The sequence below is a fragment of the Coregonus clupeaformis genome, unplaced genomic scaffold (assembly GCF_020615455.1).
Source record: "Coregonus clupeaformis isolate EN_2021a unplaced genomic scaffold, ASM2061545v1 scaf0164, whole genome shotgun sequence".
Classification (NCBI taxonomy): domain Eukaryota; kingdom Metazoa; phylum Chordata; class Actinopteri; order Salmoniformes; family Salmonidae; genus Coregonus; species Coregonus clupeaformis.
Window position 1 is genome coordinate 592,496 of NW_025533619.1, and position 8,474 is coordinate 600,969.

The window sequence follows — 8,474 nt, forward strand, 5'->3', positions numbered from 1 at the left end:
TCAGATGTACTCAGGTCTCACCACGAAGCAAAAGCGATACTGGCCTTCAGGACAGGGGTAGGACAGGGCCAGACTGTTGTTAGTAGGGATCTGGGCCATGTTGTTCCTGAACGTGAAAGACATACTTGCCCTCGTATGTTAGGAGCAGTCGGTTGCTGAAGCGAACACTGTTGGTCTGGTTTTGGTGTCTAAGGCTGCTTTGGAGAGAGAGGCTGGCAGTGGGGAAGGAAATACATCTGGAACATTCTCCTTGGTTCTTAAAGACTCTTGCTGACCAACTGATGGGGTTGGTGTCCATGGTCTGGTGTGGTGAATGACTTGGTATTGCCATAACCTGGGGCACTATTCCTGATGCAGTAAAACATTTAAAACATTGAATAATTAAGTAAGCTTAATGCAACATATTCTTGAGTGTGAACCCATTACACCTCTTTGTTTGTCTGAATTTGTGTGTTTTACGCAGCAGCCAAGCTTCTGGGAGAGCGCCATGGTTCTCTTTTGATTAGCTGGACTGGGGTGATACATACAAGGTAGGTAGAGGCCCATGTTGTCTTCTTATCCAGTTTCTTGACCTGGTGGCTCCTTGTTGGTTGAGTTGATGGTGAAGCGCCATGGCTCAGCAGTGTAGATCCTGGGATAGTAATCGTGCTCTTCTTCACTCTCGAGTCAATATCACTATGAGGTGCCTTTGGTGTCCTCATCAGACTCACTCAGTCATCATGAAAATGTAGCAGAATAATGAAAGTCTGAGGTCTTATTATAAGTGGCCAAACATTTGCACACATATCAGTAGAATGATAAGTCTCTAAAAAAGTGTTTCCTTCATTTTATTAACATTTTTTCATTGGATGTACGTGATTTTGGCATGTCCCACACACTGCTCTGCTAACTACAGTGTGTGTAATAAGTGGTTAAATGATACTAAATCCATTTTTTTTTATACATGGTTTTACTGTCCACAATAAGTTATTTGATAAAACAAGTAATTTTGATCATGTATATTGTATTTTCATAATCATATTGAACATTTTGCATGTGTCCCTGAAATTGCTGTCCACCCTGTCATTATGGGGTAACTGCCCCTTTAAGAAACCCACTGATGTTTTCAGTGACATCACTACGAGCATTTTGTCTTTCTTCAATGAAGGCTGAAGCAGTGTCTAGTTGCAGAGTAAGTATTTACACTTATGTTTCATAATTTTCATCATATTATGTGTGTAGTTGGATGTTGTCAAGCTTAACATGTCCACTCTGTCATAGTGAAATATCAATTGATAGAAAAACCTATCAGAACTTTGAAATATATTTGTAAAACAGTACACAGTCAGCTTGCTAACTGTAGTATGTTGCTAAGTGAAGGTCCACCATGTGCTCATTAAATGCTAACATTAGCCAAAAATGTCCACCCTGTCATTGTCCACCCTGTCAGCAAGCCTTCCATGACAGGGTGGACATGGTTCATGACAGGAAGGACATGTGCATAGTTTAGGCCACATACTGATAATGTTACACATATTACAACAGCTATTACACACATTTTATAACAGTACATGCTATACATAGTAAGAATGGACAATATGGACAATTTTTTTGCCGATATCGGTATCAGCAAACCTAGTTTGATAATGCAAGCCTAGTTTACCGGGACTGCCAATTAAAGTGTGTAAGGGAACATTTTGAATCGTCTTTTTCAAGGAATGAGATCAAAAGGAGCTGAGATAGCAAGGAGATATCGGGAACGTCGTGATGCTGACCCAGACAGAAGAAGAAAGTACCTTGAGAAAGAAAGGGTCAAATGGAAAAAGACAGAGAGACTGGAAAGAAGAAGGGTGTCAATGAGCTCAGTGAGAGAGAGAAGAGGGCAAAAAGAAAGAAATGGAGAGAGGCAAAAAGTCAAGCCAGAGCCAGAAACAGGGCCAGTGCTTTGCTACAGTCAGAGACACCACCCAACTCCCCTGCTGAAACTCCTGAAAATCAGCATGAGCCAGGGCCCTCCAGGTTAGATCATTGGAAGTTTAGCTGATGAGACTTATTAGAAAGTTTAGATTTATTTGAAGGACAATTATCAACTGTTTATGTCCCCATAAAATGACATATTGATAACTAACTTGCTAAAAAAAATCCTTACAAATATTTTGTGTTTCAGGCAACGGCTTCAAGGGGAAAGCATTCAAAGGAGTTCGAAGAGAAAACTGAAAAAACAGATCGAAATATTAGAGGCACAGCTCACAAAAGAGAAAAGTAAAACTGAGAAATATAAGAAGAGGTACTATCGGGCCAAGAAAGAAAGTGCGTCCAAATCACCACGTACAAAAGTCAATGCTTTGTTGGCACATCAAAAAGTGAATTCACCCATCAAAAGAGCTCTTCTTTTCCATACATCCCTGATTGAAGATATTAGAAGAAAATATGAACATGCAAAAACAAACCGAGAGAAGCAGCTGATAGCAAAAGTGGTCAGTGGAAACATTCTTAAGAAGTATAAGCTCCAAAAGCATGCCCAGACTGCTTTTGGCTACTCTGAGAAGAGAGCAAAGTATCCTGTGGATCTGACCTACCGTGGGAGGAGGTGCTTCAGTCGAAATGAGATTAGGAAGAACGTTACATCATTTTTTCTTCGAGATGATGTTAGTCGAATGACAACTGGCCGCAAACAAACAGTCACACGGCTGAAGAAAAAAATGCAAAAGAGGTTGCTTACTGATACAATGAAGAACTTGCATAGGAGGTTTCTCTCTGAGCACATTGGCCAAATGTCATACACCTCCTTTTGCCGTCTCAGACCCTTTTGGGTGGTAACCCCTTCTTCCTCTGACCGTGACACATGTCTCTGCAAAAAACATGAGAACTTGCAATTCATTGCCAATGCCTTGCAGAGCCAAGGGTTACTGTCCTCAAGAAATATTGAGGAAATGTCTGAAGCAACCATGTGTGACCCGAAAGCCAAGGTCTCTGCTTATGGTGAGTGCAGTGAATGCCTCCTAACTTGTCACCCGATGCTGAAAACCCCTGGGGAAGAGAACATTCGTTTATCTCAGTGGATGACAGAGAAGATCAAGAAGGATGAGAAGGTGTCAACAATAACAGTGAAAAGGGAGATAACAACAACAGAGCATGAGCTTAACACAAATTTCCAGGAGAGGCTTCTCCATTTTAGGAGCCATATCTTCAACATTAAATGGCAGTTTGATGCCTACAGGGAGCTCAGGAGGAGTCTGAAGCACAATGAGTCCCTCTTGCATATAGATTTTAGCGAAAATTACTAATGTAAGTACAGCGAAGAAATACAATATGTGCATTTTGGAGGCTCACACAAGCAGGCCAGTCTGCACACTGGAGTGCTCTACACCACTGGTGAACAAGCGCCACACACCTTCTGCTCCATATCACCCTCCAGAAGACACGACCCTGTGGCCATCTGGGCCCACCTTGATCCAGTTCTGAAGGTAGTGAGAGAACGACACCCTCACGTCAGCACACTTCATTTTTTCAGCGATGGGCCTGCAACGCAGTATCGACAAAAGGGAAATTTCTTCTACCTCTCAACGGAACCCTACAAGTATGGCTTCAAAGAAATAACGTGGAATTTCTTTGAGGCTAATCACGGGAAGGGGGCACCAGACGGTGTTGGTGGGGCCCTCAAGAGGTCAGCAGACCGGATTGTAGCCCATGGAGGAGACATTCCTGATGCCCAGAGCTTGTATAACAAGCTGAAAAGCCTGGACACATCTGTCGAGCTGTTCTTCATCCCAGAGAGGGATATTGAATCAAAGCCTGAGGTACCTGCAATAGCTGCCATAAAAGGCACTATGAGAATCCACCAAGCTATCAGTCTGACACCCGGCCAAATGAAATACAGAGACATTTCATGTCTGTGTAAAAAGGGAGGAAGGTGTTTTGGACTGCCCCTGCTTTAACCTTCAAGAGGTCACTCTAGCTAATGTTCCTGTTTCATCTGACAAGTCCCCAGCATGTGGAAAGACACCAGATAATCCTAGGAGACCAGAAATGATTGAGGTAAAGCACATTGGAGAGTGGTGCGTCGTTAATTATGACAATGAAGCATACCCAGGTATCATCATGGATGCAGAAGGGCACAGTGTGAAAGTTAAGTGTATGCAACGCCATGGCATAAACAAGTTCAAATGGCCAAGTCTTCGGGACGACATCTGTTGGTACCATGACTGGCAGGTACTTTGCCTAATACCAGAACCACAGGCTCTGAACAAGCGCTCTGTACAGATTGAAGTGTCTGCATGGAAGTATGTGGAACAGCAACTGCAGAACTGAGCCATGTCTCTGCAGAAAGGGGAGAGACTGTTTGGAGATGCGTCCAAGTGATCTTTCTGTAATATTCTGTTTTTTCAAATCAACTGTTCTCCACTTAAAAAACATTTTTCTTCTTGTTCTACAGTTGAATGTTTGACTTTCACTGTGCAGAATGATGTACAGAGTTTAACGCTAGAAGGCCACATTAATGTCTCATTTTGGGCATCTTTATTCAGTGGCTGCATGCAGGTAGAGTGGATCAAAAACAGTCTGTTCAACTTGTAATTTCCCCCTACATGGGAAAAGGCATTTTTACATCATTTTCTTGCATTGTTCCTTGCATTTATGAGGCCATTCAATGACATTTCACAACGTGTCCACCCTGTCATGCCCAGGGTCCACCCTGTCATGTCACTGTCCACCCTGTTATTTTCATGTTCTATGAAAATAAACAAATTATTTTCACAAGTTAGCAAAATCTTTTGTGTGATTCCTTTATAAACAAATGAGGGCCAAATAGTATTGTTTGAAAGTTTGACCAGATATCTTTTTTGTTAGATTTTATTTAGAAAAGAAAGTGCAACTCTCGCAGATTTTATAGAGAAACAAATAGTTTGCCATAATTTCATTATTATCCAAATACTTTCCCATAAACTAAAATATATTGTTGAGAAAGTGACTAAATAGTTTTCTGAAAATTTACGTTTTATAATCACTATGTAATTACAATGTATTTATTCTGCTTTGAAATTGTCCATGACAGGGTGGACATATTTTGCTGTTTGCATGTAAATTGTCTGCTTGCAGTTAATTTATAAAAAGTGTGGGAGCTTGACCAATATGCATTTCTAACAGCATAACATATACTTAATACAATGAATATGAAGTTCAATGGAAAATCTCAGCTTTTTTGGGGGGAAATGGGGAAGTCTCAAAGGCACCTTATGGTGATATTGACCCTCTCGCTGCTTTTGTGCTTCCTCAGAGTTTCGAACGACAAGGCGTTGAACTGGAAGCCTCTGAGCATGCTGACACGATAGAGCTTCTCGTGGCTCCTGTAGAGCTCCGAGGTCAACTGAACTCTTTAAGACATACTGTACAACATTCTGGTTTATGTATTGAGCCAATACACATATCTAAATAGCACCTGTTAAGGGTCATAGACTAGTACCTGATGAAGCTGGTGGCATGGGGGCTGCAGGCTTTGCTAATCTCTACGGAGAGGCTACTGGACCCATTGGTGATGTTGAAGTGTGGGTAGAGAGAGAGGATCAGTTTGTGGGTGCAGATGTTCCTTTCCTCCACCTCCAACTTCCCCTCCCCGTCTCTGTTCCCTGTGGGGCTGATAGAGTGTATTTTAGTTTCAGTGTAGTTTAACCTTCATTTAACCAGGAAAATATCTCTGTGTCTAGTTTTTATGGGTTAAAAATGTCTGTTTCTCCCTGAGTATCAGTGTTACATATATTTGTGGTAGAAAGAGGCCTTGGTCAGACAGGGAATCCAGACTGATAGAAAGAGGCCTTGGTCAGACAGGGAATCTAGACTGGTAGAAAGAGGCCTTGGTCAGACAGGGAATCCAGACTGGTAGAAAGAGGCCTTGTTCAGACAGGGAATCCAGACTGGTGGAAAGAGGCCTTGGTCAGACAGGGCTCAAAGGTATTTCCCTCGATTCCTTGAGTCCTCTCACTTTGCCTCTTTCTCAAAACATCAAGGAGAGCATTAAAGGAGAAGGAACCTCAGATCTCCTCTACCAATGTTCTTTTTTTCCCTCTGATGTTTTGGGAATGAGACGGGGAGACTTTTGAGAAGGAGACGGGGAGAGAGGAGACAAGGAATCAGGGAAAATACTTTAGAGATCCACCCACAGTGAAGCGTAGTAGCGTACCTCTCTCACAAACGACCCCTGCGTCCTCCTTGTGGGAACAGTCGGTCAACGCCCTGCCCTTGAAAGGACAGCTGGACAGGGACTTCTCGGTTCCTTTGCAGTTCATATCATCCAACCAGATTGAACCCGATCCTTGGATACACAAAACAGAGGATAAACAAAGAGCAAGCAGAATCAAGGACTTAACATACCCGCACAGTCGGGAAGAGGGCACGACAGCGCCTTTTCCCCCTAAGGAGGCAGAAAAGATTTGGCATGGGCCCTCAGATCCTCAAAAGGTTTTACAGCTGCACCATCGAAAGCATCTTGACTGGCTGCGTCACCGCTTGGTATGGCAAATGCACCACCCTTGACTGCAAAGCGCTACAAAGGGTGGTGAGGACAGCCCAGTGTATTACTGGGGCCGAGCTCCCTGTTATCCAGGACCTCTCTATCAGGCGTGTCAGAGGAAGGCCCGGAAAATGCCAAAGACTCCAGCCACCCAAGCCATAGACTGTTTACTCTGCTTCCGTCCAGCAAACAGTACCGGAGCATCAGCTCTAGGACCAACAGGCTCTGAGACAGCTTCTACCCCTAAGCCATAAGACTGCTAAATACCCATAAGACTGCTAAACACTATAGTTCATTAAATGGTTCCCTGGATTATCTGTACGGATCCTATCCTTGCACTGACTCGACGCACACTCAAAAGACTATACAGTATATACACACTATATACACACTCACTCACACACATACACTTTTACACTCATCATATACTACTGCTACTCTGTTCTTTATTTTACTCTTATTATTATCTATCCTGAAGCCTAGTCACTTTACCCTGCCTTCATGTACACATCTACCTCAAATACCTCGTACCCCTGCACATTGATCTGGTACTGGTACTCCCTGTATATAGCTCCACACTACATGGTTGGGAAGGGTCACAGTAAAGTCTACACCTGTTGTATTCGGCTCATGTGACAAATAACATTTTATTTGAAATATGCAAAAAAATACTAATTGACTCTTTCTGCTGGTGCTGCCTGCCATTCCCACAAATAACTGCCTATTTGAATCACAAATTCATTGTGATCATTTTGCTAACATCTATCCAATCATCTCATATCTAGTCCCTAGGGCAGGGGTATTCAACTCTTACCCTACGAGGTCCGGAGCCTGCTGGTTTTCTGTTCTACCTGATAATTAATTGCACCCACCTGGTGTCACAGGTGTAAATCGGAACAATTAATAAAAGCAGTAGAACTGGCTTTGAGGTCCAGAGTTGAGTTTGAGGGCCCTAGGGGATAGGGGGTTGATTTGGGATTCAGAGTTAGTGACATGACTTACTTATTGTTTCCACTGCCTCCTGCTGGCAAACGCATGTAAGGATAGGCCAGGGTCATATTCATTAGGGCACACCGTAGTAAAACGTTTCAAAATGTTGTGCAACAGAAAATGAAAAGGAAGATTTTTTATTGTACAAGTTCAGATGGTACCTCACCATTTCATTGCGTTTTGGTCCGTTTTCTTCCATTTTGTGACTAGTGATTACAACCCAGGTGGTCCCTCCCTGTTTCAGTACATTTTCTTCCATTTGGTGCCTAATGAACATGACCATTATAAGATTCTCACTCTCTCCATATGTCCATCCAGTGACTGCAGATCAGTGTAGGCTGCTGAGGGGAGGACGGCTCATAATTAGAGCTGAAATGGAACAAATGGAATGGCATCAAACATGGAAACCATGGAAACCATGTTTGATGTATTTGATACCATTCCACTCATTCAGCTCCAGTCATTACCACAATCCCATCTTCCCCAATTAAGGTCCCACCAACCTCGTGTGCAGCAGATATAATGGCAGAGAACTTCAGCTGGTGACACAGCACCTGAGCCTCGGCCAGGTCCCAGCCATCGTCACAGACGGTCCCCCATTTCCCCTTGTGGTACACCTCCACTCTACCCTCTGAGTCCCGCTGTCACGCTCTGACATTGAGATCTCTAGTTGAGTTGGTCAGGGTGTGAAATCTAGGTTATATATTTCTATGTTGGCTGGGTGTGGTTCCCAATCAGAGGCAGCTGTCGGTCGTTGTCTCTGATTGGGGATCATACTTAGGCAGCCATGTTGCCTACCTTAGTTGTGGGATCTTGTTTCTGTTTGGCTTGTTTGATGTTTAGCCTCTTGAATGGATGTGGGAAGAGATCCAGGCAGGTATGGATCGCCTTCCTTGGGAGCAGACGGAGGCAGCGATGGAGAAAAAACGGCTGACTCAAAAGGACCCGATCACGAAGGAAGCCCGAGAACAGCCCCAAGAAAAAAAATGTGGGGGGCACA

The 8,474-nt window shown here is 43.4% G+C and overlaps 1 pseudogene; it reads right to left on the minus strand.

Annotated features, from left to right (window-relative positions):
* On the minus strand, positions 1-8,115 carry LOC121570714 (annotated as a pseudogene).
* Between the last annotated feature and the right edge of the window lie 359 nt (positions 8,116-8,474).